This window comes from Hirundo rustica, chromosome 4, assembly GCF_015227805.2.
Source record: "Hirundo rustica isolate bHirRus1 chromosome 4, bHirRus1.pri.v3, whole genome shotgun sequence".
Lineage (NCBI taxonomy): Eukaryota > Metazoa > Chordata > Aves > Passeriformes > Hirundinidae > Hirundo > Hirundo rustica.
In genome coordinates this window covers 73,834,634-73,860,768 of record NC_053453.1, presented here as the reverse complement: position 1 = coordinate 73,860,768, position 26,135 = coordinate 73,834,634, and the positions used below count along the sequence as shown (strand labels likewise).

Below are 26,135 nucleotides of genomic sequence, written 5' to 3'. Positions count from 1 at the left end.
CTGTGCAGGGGTTGTGTGAGGGTCAGGATTTCCATGGAGAGGAGCCCCAAAGGAACGTGTGTTCAGGGAGCAGTGTCCAGGACAGACTAACAGACATCCTCTCCCTTTTCTCTTGAAAATGTTAGAGGTAATTTAAACTTCACAAACCCCAAAATCAGCAAGAATTGTTCTGTGTTTGGTATCATGGGGTGAGAACTGTGATTCAGGATCAAAATGGATCTGTAACTTTTTTACTGGTGCTGAAGTCTGTGAAGAACCTGCCCAGAGTAAAGGAGATGGGGAACAGGATATCCACAGATAAGTCCAGGTGTTAAAAATTATGTTTATTTTTTTCATTTTTACCACTTGGTTTTATAGGTAGGGGAAATGTAGAAGAAAAGTCCAGAGCTGCTCTTGCACAAGTCATTACGTCCAAAAACCCACCTCCTCTAATTTAGCTAGCTCTTCTGCTTGGGCACTAAGTATTTGTGAGCAGAACCCCTAATATTTAGTCAGTCTCATCAGCTCAGCACCAGCATCCTCTGCCTGCAGCCCGGGCTCTCTTTGCAGGCCTGGCTGCAGAGGCAGATTCCAGAAAATTAGTTTAGCATGTCAGTGCAGCACAGGACCTCCAGGCTTTGGGAGGAGGAATGAATGGAGGCACAGTTCTTGTGCAGACCACATGGACTGGAGGCTGCCCTCTGATTTACACACACGCTGAGCTCGGGGGGGTGCACAGGTGTGTGTGGAGGCACAGAAGGCACATTTGTGTTTGTTTTCTTTTTTTTAAGCAGCGCAGACCTGGGCTGTGCAGCCAGATCTGTCCCAGTCTGGCACGTGCTTTGTGTCCATGCAGTGGCTAAATTCGTACCTGAGGGTAGATTACAGAACCCGGTGTTAGTTCAAAGTGACTTTGTGCTGCTGCCAAACAAGGAACAGGCTCGTTGCTTACTCTCCTAATCAAGGATACACTGTGAAAAGCAGCGTAACACAGAATTAGGGTTGCATGGTTTAAACATTAAACAGCCAGCAGAACCAAAGGGAAAGACTTGTGTCTGCATCAGCCCTAAGCCAGGCTATTTCTATTCCTATTTTCCCAGCTAGACACGCAACTTATGTCCAGTGCTTGCTCTTGATGAAGGCAGTGACATTTTTGTGGTGTGGGAGGCAAATGGAGCCTCTAAATGGGCTGGTATGAAGAAGTGCCAGCTGGACTACAAACCTCCCCAGGGCATCTGGGCTAATTTTCAGCTTGAACTGACCTAAAATTGTTCCTCAGAATGAGGGATGTCTTGAGATGGTGTGGCTGGGCAGAGAGGTTGTGGCCTGGCTTCCTCAGGTAGATGTCTGGCTGATGGAGCCCAAAGGATGTGTGCAGGTCTGCTGCAGGCTGCAGAAACCTTTCCCCCTGTTCAAACAGATATATTTTGGAGGTATTGGAACACAACAAGTATGGTTATGCCTGCTGCATCTTCCTCCCACTCCTGCTTTATAGGAGAGCTGAGTCTGGCAGGAAGGTTGATCTGAGTCCATCAAAACCAGGAAAGACCAAAACTGCCCTTCAGGGCCTTTGGTGGACTGAATTGCCCTCACGTGTCTTAACACAACTTGTGACACTGACACCTCTGAAGTAGCTCAGGTTTTCAGCAGTGAGTAGCCAGCCTTGCCCATGAGCTGTTTAACACGCTTCTGAGACACGTGGGCTGTCATTGATTTAGGAAGCTTGAGGCACAGATTGCCCATATCTCTCCCCAGCCACTGTAAATACTTGTTGAAGTATGCAATCCATAGATCTGCAGCTGAAACAGTTGTGAAAGCTGCTCAAGAAAAGCAAACGCAGCCAAAGGTTCCACTTCACTGTCGTTTGCAGATCTTATTCCAGCTTCAAGCTCCGTGGGTTTGACAGACTCTCATAGTTTAAGATCCCTGATTAATGGCCCAAGAAATAAAACCTGTGGGTTTTTCCTGTGTTCTATTCCATGCTGCTTAATTTTCATTTGGAGCAGATATTTTTTTTTCTCTTGGGAGGGGTAGGGAGGGCAGAGAAGTCCCTGGAAGTGGGATGGCTGCTGAAGCTTGTGTGGTTGCTCGTGGATAATACTGCAGGACTCCAGTGTGGGGAAGGTAAATCCCTCCAGGAAGCCAGCAGGCAGGGCTGGGCTGATGCAGAGGCTGTCCTTCTATCAAATTTGAAGCTTCTGTGCTCCAAAGCCTGGGAGCTCTCTGTGAAACAGCGAGAAGAACGTTTTTAATGTTGTCCGATGTTTTACTTTAACCTCTCTAAACACCCAGAAAAAAAACCCCAAACCATCAACCAACAACACCCCCAAAACTGTCATCAGGTAACACGGCACAAATGCAGAGCATGGAAACTTGTATTCAAACACTTAATACTGAGCAAAGTTATAAGCTACTGCGGAGGGGGTGTCCTGTAATGGAAAATGTTACGCAAGATGAGCTAGAGGAGAAGCTGCCCCTGCTATGTGAAACTGCAGAGCCACGGCAGCCTCGTTTTTCTTCTGCCTTTCCACCGAAGTTGTGTAAGCAGCATCTGCCACCACGGTTATTTTTGCATTAAATTTCAGACCTGAAGTAGAATTTACAAGCTAGCTTATGATTGAGAGTTTGAGCTTTTCTTTTAAAAAAAAATTATGAGTACACATGCTTTCAAGTAGGATCTTTCAAATTTAAGGGTGTGGGAATCATTAAAAAAAAAAAACAAACAACTTTTTTTTTTTCCTCTGAACCAGTATATGTAAAATGTCAGCTCTGAGTCTCTGGAATTACTCTCAAAAGGATGGTCTCACTTTTTTTTTTTTTTACCTCCAGAAAGACAAGGAGTGAGAGAGATCCTGTAGCCCACTTTTCTGGCTTAGCAGCCTGCACTTTCAACCTCTTCAGCTCCTTGACTGTGAATCCTGACAAACTGAACAGTCCAGGGCTCAGGGATGATGCCCTGGTCCTTCCTGCTCCTCCCTCAGCTGTTCCCTTCACCACTGGACAATCTACCCCTGGAGAAGATGGTGCAGGAGCAGATGTAGAGGGAAAAGAGGCGCTGGGGTAGAGTGGAGGGGCTGTTTAATTTGCCAGAGAATCTGAACAGGCTCTCAGCTTCTCTCCTTCTCACTTTTTCTTTCTTTCCCCTCTCCACCACAGAAGATGACATAATTTCTCTACGAAATGCCACAGTGGCCATTTTTCCAGCCCAGCTCCTTCTGGGAATTTTTAGACCTAGTTTGAAGACTCATAAAGGTCCCATTACTCTCCTAATTAGGAAATAAAGAAGGCTCATTATTTTGTCAGGGGCAAAAGACTTAAGCCTTCTTAGCAATTATTTCCATGGTGAAATACTGCCCATAATTGTGAAATCAACATGGAAGCCAAAGAGATTAAGATCCCAATGAGTGGTTTGAGATGAGAGAAAGAAGGGGGGGAAAGCCCCAAGGTTTGATTGCCCCTTTTGCAGTAATCCTCCTTGCCATAATGTAAAAACTCCCAAACATCTGGCAGAGTCAGGGTTAGCAAGAGTGAATGAAAGGATTTAGACACACACGAAGGGTTACAGCAAGCAAAAGATGATTTGTAGGAAATGGATGTGCGAAATCCCCTGTGCCTGCAAACTGGGAAGGAGAGGAGTAAGCAAACAATGACCCAATTTTGCCAAAATCTTTCACGTTTTAGGGGTTGAGGAGTTGATCTTGTTTAACATCCAAGCTTTCCCAGTTGATTTCTACCACTGCACTTGGTAAGTCTGGCTTTCTCTTGCTGCTTCTGAGCCTAGTGAGGTGGGCAGTGACCCTTCCTTATTTGCAGGGCACAGGAGAATGTAGGAAGGGGTAAAAAAATCTGCAGGATGTCTCCAAGCCTAGCTGTCAGCTTGCTTCTTGATTTTTATTTTTTTTTTGGTGCAACTTCTAGTTAAAAAGGGAACCAATTTAAAATTAGCATAATAAACCAGTGGATCACTGATATTCTGTTTCAAGAACAAGTCTTCCCAGTTTCCTATCTGATCAATAGGAGTTTGGGGGTGAAAATGGTTTTTTTTTTTGGCTGGCTAATTCACAGTGCAAGCTGCACAAAAAGCCCCTGTGCCTCTGCTCAAGAGAACATGGTGTGGCTGTGCAGGAACTGCTGCCCACCCAAATCTGTGGTTCTTTAGTCAAGGAAAGGCTTGCACTTGTCTGGGATCAGCTCGTGTGAAATCCTAGTCCTGTGTGACTCCAGTTCCCTCCCATGCCCTCTGGGGACTCCTCCTGCACTGAAGACAAGCAGGTCTGGAGGTGGCAGAGGAGGAGCAGGCACAGCGAGGATGGGGATGGTGGGATGGGACACAACAAAAACTGGAGGTGTTCAGGGTGCTGCTCTTTGCACTTTTTCACAAGAGCTAAGTGAGGTTTCAGCGTTGCTGTCTTGATTTGAAGGCCACCTGAAGAGCCCTCTAAATCACAGCTGCTCCTCAAGGTGAGATTTAAGCTAAATCACCTTCAGGCCCTGGATTTGCTGTGGATTTAACAGAAGGAGGGTGCTGTACAGAGAAAGTTTGAGTTAGTGCTCTCAGCAGTGGTTATGTTTGTGTGAGTGTTTTATAATGAGGGAGTTATATCTGAAAATATTCTCAGAGGGCTTCATGCACAGGGGTTGGGGCAGATAAAAATCTAGCTTTCCATTTTCTTTGGAATATTCCATGTATTCAGAAAGAGGGAATGTGCCTTTAAAACAACAGGGAGAGTTCAGTCCCTCAGAGTTTTAAAATCCTTCACCACTCACTACTGTCCCACTTGATTTACGCTGCCCAAGGTGGGCCAGCCCCACTTGTGCACTGCAATAGCCAAATACATAATAAAAAGCTAACAAAGCCATAAAAGTTTTACACAGAGGATGTGACCAGCATAAACAGCTCACAACATGCGTCTAATGCACAGTATAGGTGTCTGTGGAGCAAGAAAAGTCATTGTTTTAAAAAAAAAGAGAAATCTTGTGTTACACTAGACAGCCTAAATGTGTAACAGTTCTGACCCTGGTTATGTGCTGGGATCCAGAAGAGCAAACCAATTTTGCACCAAAATTCTGGCATGTTTCCATTTGGGCACAAAGTGCTGTTTGGAGGAGACAAGCAGGGTTGCTAAGGTACAGGGATGTGGGAGAGGCTGATCCAAGCCTTCCTTCAGGTCCCAGTTTTTCTTCCCAGATTTCTCCCGGCTCATTAGGGCAGGGACTGGAGCGGGCTTCAGGTCAGGGTCAGTGGTTTAGTTCTGCTGGAGAACAGAGGGAACCCAACAGCGTTAAATGGAAATAAAAATGTAAGCTTCAATGAATGAAGTGATAATTCATCTGAGAATTGCACTTTATGTGCTCATTCCCACTCAAATTTTTTGCACAATCGTGCCTTTGCCCCGTGTGGAAGATGAGCTTACTGTTTGTGTGTCTGGGCAGCACAAAAGCCTTCCTGGGGGAACGAGCCCCACTCTCCAGTGTCATCCCTTCTCCCAGCTGAGCAAAGCCTGCTGGCTGGTGGGATCTGTTGTGGTTCTCTAGGAGATACTCTCTGGGTGGGTTTGGTTTCTGGCAGGCTGTCTTTGGTGAGGTGCGAGGTTTGGAGTGCCTGACACCCCGTCACGGAGCGTGGTGATGTGAGGCACGGGGCTCTCTGCGTCTCTGGTGACTGTGCTGCACACAAGTATCCTCAGCCTGGCGGGGGCTGCAGAGGTCTCTGTGGAAAAGGAGATGCAGTGGCTGAGTACTGATGAAAGCAGGAATAAAGTTCTGTGGTTTTTTCCCTACACTTTATCAAGTAAAGCCTGGCTATAAAAAAAAGGAAGGGTTTGGAAATTGCCTGACTTGACTGATTTTTGGTCCTTAAGGCTGTGTCTGTAATCACTGTCTTATTTCCATCAGAGATGCTGCCAAAATCACTCTTATTTCCATCAGAGATGCTGCCAACACCACCCAGCGTAGCTAATCAGTCCTCAGTAATGGACCTGCAGCCTTACACATCCAGCTGCCACCCTGAGCTTCAGTAGCCCTCTGACCCTCAAACTACTCCTCTCTGGGTGATGTTCAGTGTCCTTGGGGCACGTGCAGCCTTCCAGCAAGTTTCTGGGGCTCAGGGTGTGTCTCCAGCTCCCTTTGGGGCACCCCTGGATCTGACACGGAGCTTCCTCCCATTTTGGACAGACTCATCTCTCTTCTTTGTGCTCTCAGGTTTCTGGATCTCTGCTCTTGTTGTCTGGACTGCTGTTGTGTCCTGTTGGGACTGTGTGATGAATGGTGAAGGCAAGAAACACGGATTTATTGCAAAGGCGCTCTCAAAGCTCACGCAGGCTGCACTCGTGGGCACAGCTCGTGATGGATGCACAAGTGCAGAAAAAAGCAAATACTGCTTGGTGAGCCTGGGTTCATTTTCCTCTTCTGAGGGCTGATCATGCTTAGCCTGCTCCTCTTCCCTGGAGTTTTGCTAATGTTGAGTTAATCTGCAGGCCAGCAGATTCTCTGGGGCAGAAGATCTTGACAAGTGCTGTTGTTCTCTAAAGTCTTAGTGCCTGGGTTATCTGCAGTGCTGTGCACCTTTCCACAAATCCTGGGGTCTGGGAGAATTCCTGTGCTGCTCACATCATGGCAGCAGTGTGATGGACACGAGGACATTTAATAGCAGCAGTCCTGCAGACTTCTCCTGCAGACTTAGTAAAAGTTAAAGCTTTGTAAATGTCTTTTTTCTACCCATGCACTCCTGATTTTATTATATACAAATTTAATATCCTTAATTGCCAGATAAGCTCAAAAAGATTGGGAGTTGTCCTTGTTGGTGGGAACCCTGAAGGTCTGAGCTTGTGATCTGAGTGTGGTTGGAAAAGATACCCAGCTTTAAACAGGTGTGATCCATGGGAGCACGTAACTTATAGTTAAAGTGAGCAGCCCTATATTAACAGAAATCTTTACATAGCAGGAGAGTAAAACAAAGGATACAGGAAAACTGTAAGATGGCTTGATGAGAGAACTATCCAATACTTGGACTCATGGAGTAGACTATTTATTTACTTTTTATGTTTGTTCAGTCCTTTGTATCTCAGAGAAAAACAGGCAAGGTCTGGAGAGAGATGTTGTAGGCTGGGTGTGTTTGGGGGTGGGTTTTGAGGATTTCCATAACATTGACATAAGTTTGCTTACAGGAAGTGAAAAGAAAGCATGATTTTTGGTGAAAGAATTAAAAAAATATCTGACCTTTTCAAAATGAAGTGCCTCTGCGTGAGTCAAAGCCTCTCTGATGGCATAGCTGAGGGAAGCACAGGCATCTGGGTTGTTTTTGTTTTGTTTGTCAAACCAGTCTCTCATGTGATACTTTCTGAAAGCTGCCAAATCCTCTCAAATCTTGGGTGGCCTGAGCCTGAAACAATAAGTGGTCCAATTTCCCATACTTTTGCAGTATGTAACCACCAATATATTTTTATTCCTGATTAAATTTGGACAGCGTTTATAGAAAATAACCTTCCCCCTTGGAGAAAATGAATCAAAATGCCTTTTACTAATCCCTTTGAGCATATGAAGTTGAAGTTCCTAAGACAGAACTTGTACTGTAGGAATTTCCTAATCAGTCACAACTAATCTGGAAGATAAGATGAAAAAGCAACAGGGAAATTGGTCACTGTGTCAAAAAGCTGAATATTTTTCTGGATATTTCTCTGTGCTTCCTCACACATCCTTAATGGCTGCCAAGAGAACATGATAGAAAACAATGAATGATATAATTTCAGGAGCTGAAATCTGTTCTGTTGGATTCTTTATTTATAGGTGTGCTGAATATCACTGGACTGTATTTCAGAAGAATTACTTTTTTTGTTGTTAAATGTTATTGAAGGGGTTCTGAGAGCAGTTGTTGCACATTATTGGAACACTCACTTCTATTTCTGATAGTCTGTAAAGTTCAGTGAAGAATTAGAAGGGATTTCACTTGACATTGTCAAGAGGAGGAATACATGAAACTTAGCTGAATTTTTTCCCCCTTCCAATTAAATAATTAACTCAAGGAGAGTTCTGAAATGTTGGAATTTCCCATGAGACAGGCATTTGGGACTCTGACACCCCAGTGAACAGCCTGAGTAGAATTTTGCCTCTTCATAGTGATGCTTTGGGAAGGCTGAGCTGGAACAGAGACTGGGCAGAGTTGGAGAATAAAGTAGATATTTATTGGAAGGGCTTTAGGATCCACCTTGGGCAAGACAGAGCCTGGCCAGGGCTGCACCCAAGGTGGACCCAAAATGGTCACAAAATGGACAAACAGTCATGAAGCCTTACATTTTTATAAGTTTTGATCCATTTGCACATTGGGGTTTAATTGTCCAATTCCAGCTTTGGGTTGTGAAGCCTCATCCTTTTTGTTTTCTCCCTCCAGCCACCCTTGTTTGTGCTTTGGGGCTGAAAGTTGTCCTTGGTGTGCAGTAGGAAAAGGATTTGTTTTGTGTCCCTGAGTGACCCTGAATGTGAGCTCAGAGCTGCACCCTGGGCAGCACAGAACATGAAATACAGCAAAGATAAAACTTAGGGCATCATTTCCCCCCCTTTAGAGGCTTGATAAAGCCTTTTCCTTGTCCAGTCTCTATTCTAAATATCTACTAGTAACAGATAAGTATCTAACAATAATAAACACCTAACCATAGATAAATATTTAACAAACAACAGATAAACACCTAATAAGGCATCAATGGCATTGTGCAGATTCCATTTAGCATCCGGTGTGCCCCTGGCACAGGTGGGGATGGAGAGGAGGAGGGATTTCCCTGTGTGGCTTGGCTTTCCCACCAGCTCCTCGTGATGGATGCCAGGTGGGATCCCTCTGCTGAGCGCAGCACACAGAGAGGAGCAATCCCTGCTCCTGTGGGCTGAGGGGAGCCAGCAGATGCCTTCAGTGAGGCTCTATGAGCTCCTGACCCACGCTGGAGGCGGGATGGCGATGGTTTGAAAGGTGGATCTGCACATTGCAGCGTCCCCCAGCAGCTCGGGGGTTCCATGGGGCGGCTCAGGGTCTGTCAGACACGGGGCTGGGGTCTCCCTGAAGGATGGGGGATTTATCCAGGATCTGACCAGAAATGGGAAGCGCTGCCAGTCGGGACTTTAGCAAGCTGCTTCTCTGATATTTGATTTGCATGCATCTGTGCATCAAAAATCTCAGTGATTTTGAGGAAGCATTCGATTGTATTGAGCTGCTCAGAAGCCATATTAAATAAGCTGAGTGGTTCTTTTTTAATAAAAAATGGAATAGTTAAGGTTTTGAAGTTGGCAGCTAAACGCAGAAGTATTTCTGACCCATTATCAATTGAAATTAAAGCCTCTTTAAAAGCTTCTTAGAAAACCTATCAAACATGACTTTTTTTTTCTTATTTGCTTTGCTATGTGGTGTCATAGTGTGCTAAACTGTAGCAAAAGTCAAATTGGTGATATTTCTTCTAATGAAGCCAAACAATGGCTATTAGCTAGGAATTCAACAGGCATTCTGACACTCAGAAGCAGCTCTGACTCAAGGCATGTGTATGTTTGTCCTGATGGTTAAAATATCATATGTGGCAGATGCTGGCAAGGACATCCCTTCCCTTTACCCAGAAGCATTCAGCAGTGGTGAAAAGATTTTTTTTTGTCCAGGCAGGCATAATTCTTTCCATGTTTGTGCTTTTTTAAGAAGTCAACTGATTATTTTTTTATTTATGAACATTGCCTCTGTGGCTGAAAATAACAAAGATGCTAACTGTGAGCCACTGGTGACTGGTTTATGTCGTCAGGATCTAAACTTGCAGCACTGGGAGTTGCTGCTGGTGCCTTGTAAGACTGAGTGCTGGAAGTGAGATGAGTGTGGTGGTGGTGGGGCTGCCTTAGGAAAGGGTAGTGTTTGATAATCTGGAGTGTTTCATGGTAGAATAAGCTATTTTCTTTACAGAAAAATGTAGTGAATCCTCAACCAAATGTTCTCAAAGATGTCTTTTCAGTGTTTAATGGGGAAAAATGCAACCTTTCAAAGACTGCTGCTTTTTCTGAGCTTTGTGTCCTGAGACTCTTATCTGTTTTGTGAGGGATACTCTGACCACGTCAGAGACAGACATAACCACATTATTTTTGGTGGTAACTCATAAGTCAGGAACACAGTGCCAATGAGCACCTGTAGAAAACCTGCTTGCATTTTCTATAGAAAAGTGTTGCTTTTGCTTGCATTGCTGGGTTCCCACTGATATTGCTAAAGCAGATAAGCAGTGATTCCTTGCATTATTCAAGGTATCTGGAAGCACTTTTTGTATCCATTGTTACCAATGAGAATGATCCAGGAGCACTGCAGCCTTTCCTGACTTGTCTGAGCGAGTGGCATCTGAGGACATCCCTTGACTTGCAAAAGAATTCCAGACAGTCACCTGGGAGCACTGGCATTGCATTTCTATTCCTCTAGGAACAGAATTGGAGCAAAGTCTCTAAAATCAGTTTTAAAAGCATTTCAGATATAAATTCAAAGGACTAAATGCAAATGGGGTGGAATTATTTCCCCAGCGTTCTATGTTGTTAATTCACGTGAGTGTGCTTCAAACAGCTGGCACTTGGTGCTCGGTTGCTGTGGAATATTCTTGGAGGGACAAGAGAAAGTTTGATTTTTTTTTTGTGACATTCACCTGTCTCAAAGAACAGGAAAAAGATAGGGAACTTGCACTCTGTCTGCAAATATCAATACACTGAAGGATACACTAAATTCCAGGGGTTAAGATAAAGGTAAAGAAAGGTAAATTCCAGGGGTAAAGGAAGGGACAAATAGAGATTGGAGCCATTCAGAAGATCAGATAAGGTCATAAAGTATTTCTTCAAGTAAGTGTGATTCCTGCTAAGAGAACTTAATTCTAATACTTTCAGTTTCACTGTCTGGCCAAAGGGGCAGGCAAAAGCAAGCTTGATATAAAGTGCAAGAGCTCTGTGTTACATAAACCTCAGATTTGCCATAAGCTATGGGTACGCCTGCTGCACAGCAAAGCATAGGGATTAAATCTCTTGCAAGCAGAGTAATTTAGAAGTGCAGAGGAACCTGGAGGCTGGAACTGTGAGAAACAGATGAGCTGTGACTCCTCTTTTCTGTGTACTGGTGTCACCCCATCATGTGTCATGCTGGGGATGTGGTTTACACAGAGAAACAGCAGAGCTGTCTGCAGCTCACTCCCCCAGCTGCCCCCTGAGAAATTCTGTCATTGTACTTCATCAATAGGAACAATTGAGATGGTCTCGGGATAGCAGCAGCACACAATAAAATGTAATTTAAAAATATACAGCATGGAGGCTTCTGTCCTGGTTTTAGAATATAGTTATATATATGTGAAGCAAGATGGAGTGTTTAGGGTGTAGGTCAGTCCTTCTTTTTCACCTTCCTCATGGGTTTGGGTGGGATTTTGGAATTGGATAGAAAAATCTGCATTGCGGGCCATGGGTGGTTGGTTATTAGGTTAAAAGTAAAACTAATTTAGGTGTCATTTCTTAATTAGACAATGCACTCTTAAAAGACCTTCTACAGAGACAGGAGTCCATTTTTTACTTGAACTAAAAGTGCTGTAGCACTCATGGCTTATTAGACTGTAATATAGATAAGAATTAATAAACATCCAAGTCCAAACAAAATACCATCACAAACATTTAATCCTGACTCTAGCAAAAAAAAAAAAAAAAGGCAACAAGGCAACACTGAGAGAGTGGCACAAAGCTGCAGTTTGTTCTGAGCTGGGCAGACACACCTCTCCCCCTCTTCACTGTCTTGTTCTTCCTCGTGCTGTCTCTGCTGAGATGTGTCATACTGACATGCAGGATGAGCTGAATGTCTGAACACTGTGGATCTAAGCTGGATCTGCACGGATCTCCTCAGGCCCTTGTTTTCAGCCTTTAAAAAGGGAGCAGTACTCTTTGCTTCCCGTTGTTCTGTGTTTTACCTGTAGGGTGTGGAAATGCAACACTGTGTGACCTAGGCTGGTGAGAGAATATAGACAACAGAGAATATATGACAATAAAACAAGGCATGAGCTGGCTGTAAAGTGGTGACTGTGTTCATGCTGCTCCCCTTAGGCAGTGGTAAAATGTGGACAATAATAAATTCACTTTTTGAAGCAAATACTGGCAGAATCAATATTCCTGCCAGCAGCTTCCTCTGTTTTGTTGAGCAAGCACAGCCTTCAGTTCCTTGAGGAGCCTTTCTCCCTCCATGGCTTGCCATGCTCAGGGATGTGGCCAGGGAGAAGCACTTGCCAAGTGTTGAATTCTGTTACAGCAGGCAGAGCTGCACAGGAGACCCAAATGAAGATCACAAGTGTTGTTTGCAAACATGGGCACGTGTGGGACTTAAATGGGCTTTGCCCATCGAAGTTGTGGTTTTTTGTTTGGTTTTTTTTTTTAATTTGAGTCCAAGTTAAGGACCTCACCCCTAACCTCTGCTCCCTGCCTGAGCCGAGCTGCTGAAGCTGAACAGTTCATCAGCATCAGAGCACAAAGGGGCCTGGTTCTCACATCGCTGTAACAATGGGAGATGTCAGAGAATGTTGATTTGATTAGGCTCATACTCGCTGCAGCCTGGTCTAAGTGAGAGGAGAATTAAGGCCAAGGAAAACGCCTGTACCAGCAGCTGTGTAATTTGGGAGCTGCTTGCAAAAGCAGATGATGGCACCATCTCTCCTGCCTGGAAAACAATACTCCAATCAAAGCCAAATTTATAAGGAGGAGTGTGTACTGTGCAATTGTTTGGGGCAGACACGCTGATTTTTCTCAAAGTAAGGCCAATAAAGACAGCGTGTAAATTTTTGAGCACTGCTACTTGCGTTACGTGTGATTTTTTTTGTGGCTGGCAGCGGAAAATGGAGGTGTTTGGAAAAAGATACACATCTGCTGTTCGTGGTTTGTAGTCTGTGTGAGAAGTGGGTGTGTTCTTTAAAAGAGGGATCTCTGAGAGCAGAGCTCTCTTACCCCTGTGTTCACCTGCAGAAAAAGGGTGAAAAATTCCCACTTTTGGAAGCAATGCAGAAGAGCTCTTGTTTTACTTTTCTGCTGGTGAGTGAAGGTGCTGTGAAGTCTCTGTTCTTTGGGGGGCACTGTGCACTAATAGCTAGGTTTAGTTTTGCAGTGGAAAAGTGCAGGTATTCTGTTTTCTTTGGAATTTGGGCCACTACGTTGTTTGTTTTGCTTTTGGTCGGGTAAAGTCGCTGTGTGCATGATTAATTCTTTCTTGTTGTGGGTAAAATATCTTTTTCCAGTGGGTTTTTGGATGACTTTTTTTTTATCGTGTATAAATGTGCTTTGCACGTACTTAGTTGTTTAAACTCAGAGAAAAAGAACACCTCACCTAGCAGAAATGGGTAAATACACCACACCAAAATGAATGGCAAAGAAGTATTAACTATATGCCAAATTTGTAATTATTTTAATCCAAGGTGAGGAAGTGCTGCTCATGGAAACATGTGACTAAATGCTACTCTCAGGGTGCTAAATAAATCTCTTCCCTGCAGCCTGGGGGGCCTTTCTTTCCCAATGCTTTTAGGAAAGCTGAAAGCTGGTAGCATCTCTTGCCCTGCATTCCTTGCTTGGTTTTCGTGGACTAATACATGACGTGTCTTTTGATTCCTGCTCCTTAGACAGGACTCATTGTTTTTCTATTGGTTGCTTTTGTTAGCATCTCAGGAATTGTATTGCTTTGCAGGTACAAACAGAGTGAAACACAGCACAGTTCTTGCCATTCCTGGAGGGTTTGGGGTGCTTGGAAGCGAGGATGTGCTAAAAATCCATGGTGGGAACAGCTCCTTCAGGGCCGTAGATCTTCCACCGGGATATGAACAAGTCCTAGGCAGACTGAGGCTGGAATTTGGGTTAGGAAGTGCAATGCACCCTTCTAAGTACTAACATTCTCGTCCTTGTTACTGTGTCTAAGCAGCACCAGGATTTTTTTGGTTTTTTTTTATTTTTAGCTGACTGACGCTGTAGTGCACACAGCCCTGTGTTTGAAGAGATGCTCGTATTTCCCTGCTCTCTTTTGTGGTAGTTTTTACACCCTCTTTGAGCATGCTGGTGGCTTTGAAGTCCTATGCATTGCGCTGTTCCGGGCCAAAAGATACTGCCTGAGGCAGCGTGCGTGGAATTTTCCTCAAAAGTTACCTCTGCCTAACGTGGAAGCGGCTTGTCTGTGCCCAGGAGGGAATTCTGAGGACGAGCCAACCTGCTCACGGTGTGTGGGCTTCTCCCTCAGCAGCAGTTCCCCCAGGCTGAGCTGCCAGCTGGGTGGCTGGCTCACAAATCTCAGCTCACTCACTCACCTTGGTGTCAGAGCTGGGAGCCCCAGCAGCTGGGCTGGAGCCTGGCCGGCCGAGACGAGGCTGATGTCAGATGAGCTGTGCGAATGGCACAGCCAGGGCATCACGTAGAGACCGTCTGCTGGGGCAGGGAGAAGCCACACTGCGCTCTCTTTGTGCCGTGAGGGGCTTGGAGAGAATGTGCAGAGCCCAAAGGCTGCTCTCCGTGCTGGCCTGGGGTGCATGGCACATTTCCTGCTGGACAGCCCAAGTGTGAGCTGGTGAACCAGCTGCTCCTGGTGCTGCCTCTTCTCTGGGTGTGCTCCTCGTCCAACCCAGTTCCTGAGCTAATCGTGTCCCCTGGGGGCCAGGGGAGGTTGAGTCCTCCTTCCTTCCACCCAAGCAAGTGACACAGGTGTCACCTACCCTGGCACAGGCAACAAGGCACTCCTACAACAACTCGGTAGCCCAGATATCTTGCATCATCCCAAAAAAGTCCCCCTCACCTTTGGTGGTGGAGTTCCACTTAGCACTTGCATTCTGGAAGGGCTGAAAGGGAAGGATGATGCAGTTGTGGCCTTTTTTTTTTTTTTTTTTTTTTTTTTTTTTTTTTTTTTTTTTTTTTTTTTTTTTTTTTTCCCAGGGGCTGAATACTCCAACATGTAGTGAGGAGCAAGAGAGGTTTGTTTAATGTTGCCAGGGAAGGGAATGCTATCTCTCCTCTCAAGACATAGCCCTCTCTTAGCTCCCTGGAGGGTTCACAGCGTAGGACCAAGGCTCTGCCCCAGCTCTGTGACCCCTCCAGGGATGTATTTTGTCCTTGGGAGTGTTAAAGACTCCTTACCATCCCTGTTGTGCTCAGAGACAGAGGATGGCAGAGTTTTCACAGTGAAATGTTGCACTGCAGGGTGTGAAGGGAACCCAGAGCTGTCAGGTGTGAGCTCTGCTGCCTGGGGTGACAGCTGTGGTCAGTTCCTGCCTCTCTGGGCCAGTCTGAGCTGGGAATGGGGCTGGGTACTCCCAGAGCAGCCCTCACTGCTGTGATTCTCCAGAGCAGAGCTTTGGTCTCCCAGCCTAAACACAGAGCAACTGTGCTAGATGCAGGAGAGAAGCTCCTTTCTAAGGATTCCTGTTTTTTTGCTGTGACCATTGGGACAGTTTGACCTACTGTTAGCTGTGAAGACAACAAAAATGACAATTTGGGGGTGAGAGGCAAGCACCAGTTTGGTACAGATGGGAAGAACTGCCTTCCCTGTGGTGCATTTGATGCTCTACATGCATCTTGCTGTATTGTGGGAATGTGCAGGTGTGGGATGGTTCAGGATGTGTGTGTGGGATGGTTCAGGATGTGTGTCTGGAGTGGCAGCTGAATTGCAGTGACAGTGGCGGGACAGTGATCACCTGCACCATGTCAAATAAAGACAAATTTGGGAAGCTCAATGGTAGAAATGACTTCATTCTGAAAATCAAAATACTGCTCTTCCATAAATAGCCCGAAGGTTTTTTTCCAGGCAGGGATCACAGCTGCTTTGGGAAGAAGGTCCATCCATCTGAGGATGGACCAGCAATTAACCCAGGTGGCCAGCACTGCCTGCTGAGCCCCAAGGGCTTTGTGGTGCCAAAAATTGCAAACGGTTCAGAGTTTCTGTGCACAGCAACCAGGGCGTGGTTTACACTGCATTTCCAGAGCACAGGTTTACCTCAGCTTTAGACTGTAAACTTTGCAGGAAAAATCAATAAACCTGCGAGAACCCCAGTCTCGACAGGTATTTCCAGGTACTTCTGAAATGATTCTTCTGAGGGGAGAGACTGCAGGCTGAGGGCTCCAGGAATGCACTAACAACCCCAAATGTGTAAGTGCTTTGACTCTTATCACAAGCAGTCCCACCCTTGCCCTGTGTTATCAAACTTTAGAGCTTAGCAATGAGCACGTGCAGGGCGCTTCCTTACTGTGGTAATGCATTGATATTAAAATTGTACTTGATTTAGGGCTTTAATTTCTGCACATACTATTTGTTTTTCCTGTATCTTACATGTGCAGCCATAAACCAGGATTTGGGTTATCCCAGTCCCAGAAATATTTTTATGTCTGGGCTGTGACAGAAAAGGTTTCTCATTGATGGAGCAAAGGGGAGGGTGTGGCTGGACTGGCAAGGATTACCATGGGAGTTCCCTAAATTGTTCCAACTGTGGATTTAGGCTATAACTATATTTACAGCAGGCATTTACAGGTGGCTCCTGTCATAGGATGCAAAGGGGGACACCCGCTTGAATTTAACTCAGCATTCTTCAAAGCTCAGGTTTCCAGAAGTATCTCCGGGAAAACTGTGGGATCTGTGACAGTTTATTGGCTCCAAAGCTTCGAGTCACGGAAATCAAAAGTTCCTCTCAGTGGAATTTCAACTGAGCAAGAAGGATGCAAACTTTACCTTTCTTGATGTAACTTCCACAAAGCAAAATTGTTTTTTGTTGAATTTTTGGTGGAGTTTTGATGGAAAGGTGACTTGGAACACAGAGTTTGTGATGCTTTGGCAAGGGTCAGAGTAATGGTAAGAAATAAAAGCTAAAAGACCCCAAGAACCCCCAGCTGCTTTCTGCTTTAGGCAGCGCATCCCTTCTCTCTCCCTGCTGCAGTGGACACTGAGATTGCAGGGGTTGATGTCCATGCTGGAGTGAGAACCTGAGGCCATTTCCAATCTCTGGTTTTCTGTTCTGAGAGTCCATACCCTTTCATCCTACTTTTTTATTTTTTTTTCCCCTTAGCCTGGATTCTTCAATGTTTTCCATCCCGAAAATCTAGGGGATGCTAAGATCCAGTAGAGATTTGTAATTCCTTCCTGAATAATGTCCCTACCTCTTTTTATTTGCTTGTGGATATACATAGGCTAATAATTTCTGTAGTTAATGGAATGACTGAGAAAAAGGATTTTGTTCTCTCTTGTCCAGTAAATCCCGCAAAACAAAGTTACATATCTGCTGTAGGTATTACTTCTAATATTTAAAACTGTTGTAGCCACATCATGGGAGCTGTCTGGCATTAGAAGAATTTTCCAAAGGGTTGTTAAAATGAAGGGGGGAAAAAAAAGCGCCTTCAAAAGAAAAACACTATGTTTTGCCTCATACAATAAAGCAGTGAAATTTAAAATGGCACTGGAATAATTATGATTTCTTGCTGTAGATCTGCATAGATTTGGCACTCTTGGAATAATTTTTTTTTGCTATAAGGATTAGTTTACTGTCTGTGGACTGGATCCTTCTTGCATTACACATGTGACTAAATCTGTGGGGCCCAGTGGCCAGAAACAAGGACCCAGAAAGGCATTAAAACAGTTTAGCCCATTCAGCTGCAAAGTCATCTCACACATAGTTTCCCCCTAACTGGTTTTGTGTATGTTATTGTCAAATATGAATCTGCAGAACATCTCCTGGTCTGGAATCTCGTTCCCTTGGAGCAGTCAGCTGTTCTGCAGCCTTTCCTCCCGGCTGGTACACGTGCACCTTGGGATCTCTGTGCTGTTTTCTAGGCAATAATTTTAAACTTTATCTTCATACTTTATGTGTTTTGTATGTTTCCATGATCAGCCTTTGTCTGTTTTTCCATTTTTTCTTTAAGATACCTGCATAATTTGCTAAGTCATCAGCAGCGTGCCATCACTAAAGCGAAACAGAGATAGAAATTAATCTAAGTTTATTGATAATATTTAAAGACAATGCAAGTACTGGTCGTATTAAGGAGATGTGGGGCTATTCTCATGATAAATGAACCAGGTTTAATGACTAGATGAATAGCTGTTAGAACTGTAAACTCAACCTGTGCATCCAACCAGGTCCGGCTTGCCAAGGACCATCGTCAAAGTTTTGAATCTCTCTAAAAGTTATTTTTCAGAACGTGGCCGTTCTATCTGTACCTTCTATCGTGCTGTTTGAGATGGAATCAGGCTGTGAAGCCTGCCAACTCATCTTTCTTGTGCCTTCCCCACTGCTGCGTCTCTCTCTGCAGAACCAAGCTAGCACAGCCGAGTGTTTCTCTTTGCTTTTTACATGTGGTCCTCGTTAAAAAAAAAAAAAAAAAAAAAAAAAAATACAGTGAAGTCTAGCTGTGGTGAAATTATTTATTTGATTTAAGGAAAAAAAGGTGCAAAAAGCAAATATGTTGACTGCATCCCTTCCCGTTCAGCGCATTTCCTTTCCTCAAGCCCCGCTTGCGCTCAACGAGACAGCCTCCCTTCCCCAAGATTAACATTTCTTATGATCGCTCCTGACACAGGATTTACTTTCGGAGGCCCTGCTAAGGATAACCAAAAAAGGGCATGTAGCAGGACGGTTTTGGCAGCTCGCACGGATTTTCGGAGCTTTTTAGGTCTCGATTTTTTTTTTTTTTTCCCCCTGATGAGCGGCTTCCTGAGCATGCCTGGGGAATGACAGGCATCTCCGCGGGGCAGGCTTGGCCCACCTTGGCCTGCTCGCCGCCATTGGCTGCCCGCCGGGATAAATCCGGGGACAATGCATTCCGCCGCCTGCCAATTGTAAACATAAGGGATATGTGTTCGCTTAGCCTTGACTTTTTGGGAGGAGGGGCCAAGGAAAAGCTGCGCTTTTATTGACTAGGGGCTGCTGGTGCTGGTGCGCCGCGCTCCTGCCCCGAGTTTATTCATTTCCTTCCTGCCCGCTGAGAGCTCCGCAGCCTGAGGTAAGGAAGGGGATTGCGGGATGTGTGTGTGTGTGCTCGGGAGCCAGCCGGGCTGTGCTGTGCCCCGCACATGGGGCAGCGCTCGGGACCGAACGAGCTGTCCCAGAGGGGTTTTGTTTTTTTTTTGCTCTCCTTCTCCTCTCTGTGCATCCCCTCCGCGCTCCTTTCCAGATGTTCGTGCTGGACGAACTGAGGGGGAGATCTCGGTTTGCTCTCAATCCTCGCCGTGGAGCTGCAGGGCAGGATCTGTGCACTTTAGTGGGCTCTTTACTGAGGAAATAACCCATCTACCCTTTCCTTATCTTTTCCTTCGTCCCTCCTTTTTTTTTTTTATTTTTTTCTTCTTTATTATTTTTTTAAGGCATTACAATGAGTAAGTTTTTAAGGTCTGGCGAATTGCCTTCAATTTCCCAATTTACACGCCTTTATATGCGCGTCTACGCTGATAGCAAGCAATTGTTTTGCTTGACGTGAGGGCTCTGAGGGCAGTCCCGGGCTGTAACCGATACACGGTGAAGCTCTGGTGAGCGGAGCAGATGTCCCTCATGGCAGCCTTTCACACAACTGTTGTTGACAATGGGTGCCATCAGTTTTTGTTTCCAGCCTCCAACAGAATGTTTCTCGCGGAGTTGCCTTTCCTGTTAAAAGGAAGGGGGGGGTTTAAAAAAAAACGCGTTTGGGTGGGAATGGAGCTGTTGGAAGTGTGTGTGTGTGTGTGTTTGTCAGGGTGCTGCTGGGGAGAGCTGGCTGGCAGCTCCCCTTCCCAGCTCCTTTGACGTGTTGGGGCTGTTGGGAAGCGTCGTGCGAGGCTGGATGCTGCCAGCGTGATATCCTGCATAGCAGGGAATTTCTCAGGGAAAGGGCTGGGAAAACCAAGGGAGGGAGGATGCGAGCTGCAGATGAATGCTTGGTAGCTGCAGATGCTGAGCTGCTAAATCTCTGGCCAGACCTACAGGGATAGAAGAGATCTGTCTCATGTATGTCAAATGTTGTTTGCAAGAATGAAAACATAACTGTTTTTAAGTGACTTTTTGTTTTTAATGGAGTGGTTGCTTTCAGAGGAGAATTTCTTTTCAGAGTATGGAGTTTTTGGACAATTTTGCATGAGAAGTCTAAAAGGCAGACAGGAGAATAATTTGGGAAAATAACACATTCCCTCCTTGGCAGCAGCGCAAAGAAAACGAGGAGGCAGAGTGGGATTTTTTTTGTAAGAACCATGTATTTATTGTAATTTGTCTATTTTCAGTACCATGCTGTGACTGGTTGTGCTTGTATGATTTGCCATTGGGGAGCCCTCAGACTGCCTCCGCTCCTTCTGTCTCATTCAATGTAGCAGTAAGCCCTCATCTGCAGCAAGCCTCATCTTCTTCTCCTGTCATTTAAACAAGACAGGACCCTAAAACCACACACACCAAAATCAGTGGAACAGACACTTTTTAAACATAATATACAAATGGAACAAAACTTTTAGTCCATTTGCTTTATTAGATTGTCTCTAAGGTAAAGCAGGGCAGAACTTTTCTCAATGTATTTGATGAAATGATAGGTCTGCCTTTTTTGAGGAAGCTGCTTTGGCAGACAGTATTAATAAAACCTGCATAAAATCATGATGGGAGGGAAGAAATGCCAGATGAGATGACTGCCAACAAGAGACTCAATTGAAATAATCTGTTTTTCCTGAAAACTCCTCTTTGTTGCCACTTGCAATGACAAGAGGATCCATTCCCCAGCCTTCATTGACAGGATTAGTCCTGGTGAAATCAATCCCCTCATTAATGGATTCAGGGCCCGATGCGAGGGGAGCCCTGTGGACTCTGAATACACTTGGACAGTGAGTGATGTAAGCACATTTTAGGAGAGTGAGTGAGGGATTTCCTACAACTGCTTCTTCATACATTCACAGCATTTTTCTGATGTGGAGCAGCCTGAGAAAGGGCTCAGTTCCCCTGTGCTTTCTTGTCCAACCCTGATATTCACAATGCAGTAATGACACTGGAAGATAGGTGATTTGAGAGGAAAGTGGGGCAGGGTCTGAGTTCCTCTGGCTGGCATTAGAGGGGAAATTGAAGTGCATTTAGATAGGAAGGGTTTTTTAAATTGGTCTCATTTGTAGGTCATCTGTTCAGTCCTCTCCTGGATTAGGGTGCAGTGCTGCCAATTCCAGGTGGGGAGACCACAAAGGTTTTTCTCATGGCTGCCTGCTAGGAGGTAGCTTCTGTCCTACGAAGATGCCAGGGAGGCTCTCTCCAGAGCCTGACTGGAAGTCCTCCTTGTTTCACACTTCCCTCTGCACAGCTGGAGCAGCCCTGCCCGTGGGGGTGATCTTTGTGTTGTAGGAAAGTGAGAACCTGCAGGACTTCCTTCCTGCAGGACAAACTGGAAAATACTCTGATTTCTCAGTAGTTGCTCACATGAGACCTATTCTTGTGGGCTGCCTGAGGTTTTACTCTGTATTAAAGATCACTGGAGTCCTTTACCCCTCTCTGCCAAGGGTGCAGCTTGGGAACATTTGAACCTTTGATCATTTGTGTGAACAAAGAGGGACAGGAAACCATATATGCCTAAGAATGAGAGGGCCAAGAGATCATAACTGTCCATCTGCAGGGCTCGCCTGGGCTCTCCTGGGTGTGGGAGAAATCACCAAAAAAGGTAACAGGGCAGAAGGGGAAGTGCAGTCCTGGGAGGGTTTCGTTGCCTTTGAGAGGAGATTTACAGGGAGCTTGCAGGATTGGGCTCCAGGTGTACAAAGCCTGAGGCACTCAGGCTTGGGGCTGCAAAGAGTGGGAGCCTGTCTTCAGAGAGTGCTTTCGTTCTTTAAAAACTGTCTCCTCTTAGTACCTAGCCCCTGGCAGCTTGCAGTGAGAGAGCTGCTGCCTCACTGCATGTGCAGGGGATGCTTGGCTGGCTTGGTGCAGAGATGCTGAGTGGTTAAATGGGTGAGAATGGATGGAAGTCACCCACCGTCTGTGTTGGCACCTCCTCTTGGGGGGCTGTTCTTGCTTGGAAGGTGTAGCTGCTGCTTGTCAAGGGTTTGGCTAAGGCTGAAATTTGACTCAGAGGCATTTGAAGGTCACCTTAGATCTGACCTCTGTGGATGAAACACCGAGGTCACAGGACAGTTGAACTATATAACATTCTTTTTCTTTTTCTTTCCTGATGTTTTTGTACATTCAACCAGCCCAGCAGGGGAGGATGCTCAGCACTCTGTACTTTGGGATCCCTCCCACCCCTGGGGGAGCTTGCTCCTGCATTTCTTCAGCCAGATTTGATCAACCAAAAAGGTTAGGGAATGTAACACTGCTACTTAGCTGGTCTGTTAGCTGGGTGGTTTACATCCTGCATTAAAGAAGTGCTCCTTTCCAGGCATTTTTCCTTTCCACAAGCTGATATCTGATTCCCTCTTCCTGCCCTGTGTGCCTGTCCCTCAAGAGGGGAAGACTCTGTCCATGAAGCATAGGGGGAACCTCCTGATCAGAAAATCTTGTCTACAGCAGTGTTTAAGCCAGAAGAATTCCTTGTGGGGACTGTCCTGCTGGCTTGCAGCGAGGGCAGGACCAAATAGCTGAAAGAAAAGGGAAAAAAGCAGCATTATCTTAAGCCACTGGAGTAATTTCTCCTTTGAATTTTTTCCTGTGGTCATAAATACCTGGTGAGTCACTCAGTGGCCGTGTGTCTGTTTCTCTCTCTCCAAGTGAAGGATAATCTGTACCTTTCTGTATTTAGCCTGTGGGTCTGCTGGGGCTCTCTAGTGTTTATAAAGGACTTGCAATACCAAAATGCCAAGTTTAGGCACCAGCTAAAACCTTATTTTTGACTGATTTCCCAGATCATCTTAGACTTTTTTCTTGGTGCCTTCACACAGTTATGCGTTCTATTTCCAGGTTACTGGTGTAAAACCACTGAAGCTCAGGGAGGGAGGCGAAGGAGGACCAGGCTCAGTGGTGGTGCTGTGCTGTTGTGTCTAGAGGGCATTTCCTGTGTGCTTGAAAACCGAATTGTTTGTGCTGCATCTGGACCAGCCTTCCTGTAAAGCTGTCAATGTGTGTGCCAGAAGAAGGCAGCTTTTGCTCAGAGATCCACCAGAGTGTCATAAGCTTGGGAGCAAAACTGCTCAGCAAGCTGCTGGACCTTACCTGCTTGTTCAGTCTCACGTTGATGAGAGCAGATGAAATTGTGACCCCGGGGGCCAGGCCAAGCTGCAATGGGGAAAATATCAGGGAAAGGTTTCAGGCGATGGGAACATGACATGTTTCCACACCCTTGTGTGTGTACAGAGCACAAATAAAGAGCGTTTTCCCTTGAGATTTGCTGCAGGGGGTGTGAAGCAAAGTGGAACCCACCCGTTTGCACATTTTCTGGTGTATGTCCTTAAATGGCAAAAAAAAATCTTTGGAATTTAGCTCACAGAGGGGATATAAATAGATTTGTGGAGATAAGGTTTTACTGTAAATGCTCTGGTTTGGGATCTATTCAGAAGGGTAACTTTGCAGGCCAACAAATCTGAAGAGGAAAGGCATTGCTAAATACCTTTCATAAAATAAATTTTTACATTTAATAAAGTGCATGAAGACAGTGTCACTGCACATACATGCATGTGTGACCTTCCCAATCTTCCCTCAAGCACGTGGAGGCCTGAGGGGCACGGAAATCATCATGTCCCTTCTAAAAGTTAAATAACTTGGGGTGAGGAGCAGCTGGTGTTTTTGATTCATCAATTGGCCAAGGGAGCCTGAACCTGTGACAGCAATGTAAACACAGGGCCTGAGATTTGTTGGCAGCTTGTTTTGTGTCCCTGTCCCTGCCTTTGCCCAGGGAGGAGAAGAGCAGGGCTGGACAAACCCTCATCCTCCTGCAGAAGTCAGGGTTCCGTCCTGCAGGCTTGTGCCCCTTGGATTCCAGTCATCTTCAAAGGGAGCTCTGCCCAAATGGAGCAGTCTGTGATCAGGCCATTGTTTGTTTCTTATTTGCAAGGCTTTGATGTTCTCTCTTGTCTTTCTAACTGCCACAGGGCATGTTAGTACCCTTTCCCCACTTCATTCTTTTCTTTGACAGTGAGCTCTCTAATGGTGCAATGGCCCTCACTCGATTTTTTTTTTTTTTCCCTCTCCCCTTGAGCCACAACTGCTCACCCTGGTAAAATCTTTCATCCCAGAAGCACAGAGGCACGACCTTTTATAATTCCTCTCAATTTCAGAGGACCTATCAGTGCTGGAGCGACACCCCAGACCATTGCCTCCTAATGTCAGCTGCTGTGCTGAGGACAATTTCTGCTCAGTCTGGGCAGGCTCAGCTGCAGATGGAGGAGGCAGAGGACTTTATCTGCACCTTCCTAATGACCTGGTGATAACCTCCTTTCTCTCAGCAATTCCAACAGTCATTGAGCTGGGGAGAATTTGGCTTTGCTCTGGCCTGGTTAAAGCTCATAGACTTGGAAAAGAAACGCCAAGAGCTTGGCTACAACGTGTGGAAGCAGGAGCGGGTTGAAGTCTTCGGTCAGCTCTCATTTACCTGCACAAGCTTAGCGTGCTGGTGCTGCAGGATGCCTCCAGTCAGCGTCACTTTGGAGGGCTGCAGAGAGGAGAGAGGTTCTGCTGCTTGGTTTGGCTTTGGGAACGGCGTCATCCCCATGTGCAGAGCCACACCCTGCTATGAAAACGGGGAGCTTCAGTCAGATGTCTGATAAGCCACAGCTGTTGCTTTGCCACTTCAAACAGAACTTGGATTCTGGAGACCGAAGTGCAGCATTTTAATTGCTGTAAATATGAACAAGAGGGTTTAGGCAATCCAGATGAGCCGGAGCCAAGCATTTCTGTGGCTGATGTATATTGCACTGACAAAAGCAGGCCAGCGGAGCATTTCCCTACTGCTGTCCCAGTAATTCAAAACACCACTGATCTCTTTTCTGCTGCCTTGGTGAAAATGAGGGAGAGCCTGGGCATTAGCTGGCTTGAATCTGAACTCCATCTCAGTAGCTGTACTGGGATACGTTTAGGGGTGGAAATGATATTGAGGGTTCTTGAAAATACACAATGGATCTAGTCTGTTTGATTTCTTTGAGTTAGAGGAATTCAGAATTCCCTGGGAGCTGCGTGCTATCAAGAAGCTGACCCTTTTTGTTTGGTTTTCTACACACCCCCTGAAGGACAATGACAGCAGGAAATTGGGTCAAAAATCCCAGTAATGAGCATTCACTGGGAAATGATATTTTGTACAAGAGAGGGCACTGCAAACCCAGAAAGCCAGGAAAATTCCATTGCTCCTCGCTCCCTGGTGATTAAAAGGCCCTGCCATGTATGGGAAAGGTCTGAGCTTCATTCACTGCAACCACAATAGTAAATGGCTTATTCACTGGATACAGTATGCAATCAAGGAGCATATTGACAATAAAAAGGAAAAGCAGGAACTTTTGTATGTAGTCTGCTTGCAGTTTTCTCTGCTGTGTGTTATTAGAAACTCTGTGAACAGTTCTTTTCTTGTTCCTTTATTTAGATCCCTGTAAACTTCAGTCAGTTTTGTTTGCCACTTAACCCTCCTTCTAAAACCAGACCCACCAGCCTATTTCCTCTCCTCCCCCCTATATAACCCAAACAAGAGCAGAACATTTCCTTTACCAGTGTGTACATGAATGTAGCTCCTTGGTCTCCAGTGCATCTATAAAATCTGGGATTAGTGGACAAAATCTCATTCTCACCAGGAGTAGGGCACTAACTTTAAGAAAAGCAGTGATTAAATGCCGGTGTTCCAGGGTCAGTGATGGCAGTGAAGCAAATATATGTGTGTGTATAAATAGGGATGAGTTTTGGGGGGAGGATGGGAGTTGCAGAAGGGGGTCCCCAGTGCTCCACACAGCTCTCAGGGGTTTTCTTTCCACCACATCAGTTTCTGGGTAGTGAAACTCTGCACGGACAACGCTGAGATGCGAAGTCACTGGAGCACAGTTGTGTTTACATTCTTGCTTTTCGGTTTATTTTGTTTGGGGGTCGGTGCTCTGTGCCATCAGATTGATGGGGATAAAGTAGTTGGTGTAGCTGAGTTTTATTTCACATGGAGAAAGATAGTTTAAGTGGGATAATGCAAGATATACTCTACGTGGTGGAGATCTTCTGGAGTTTTCATTGTTTGTTTTGCATTGAGTACCTTAGAAATACATTGTTTGTGTCACGTTGGTAAATTTCGAGTTTCTCTGGTATCTC

General features: G+C 45.4%; 1 protein-coding gene across 10 annotated transcripts in view; it reads left to right on the top strand.

The window, feature by feature from the left end:
• CALD1 (caldesmon 1) overlaps positions 1-26,135 on the top strand; it is a 212,820-nt gene that overhangs the window by 24,999 nt on the left and 161,686 nt on the right. For 2 of the 10 annotated variants that reach the window (XM_040061881.2, XM_040061879.2), the window contains exon 1: positions 18,650-18,942. The exons of the other annotated variants lie outside the window; for them this stretch is intronic. The gene's annotated coding sequence lies outside the window, so the exon portion shown is untranslated. Of the gene's footprint in view, positions 1-18,649; positions 18,943-26,135 lie in introns of those variants that run through there. 10 annotated transcript variants of the gene reach the window in all.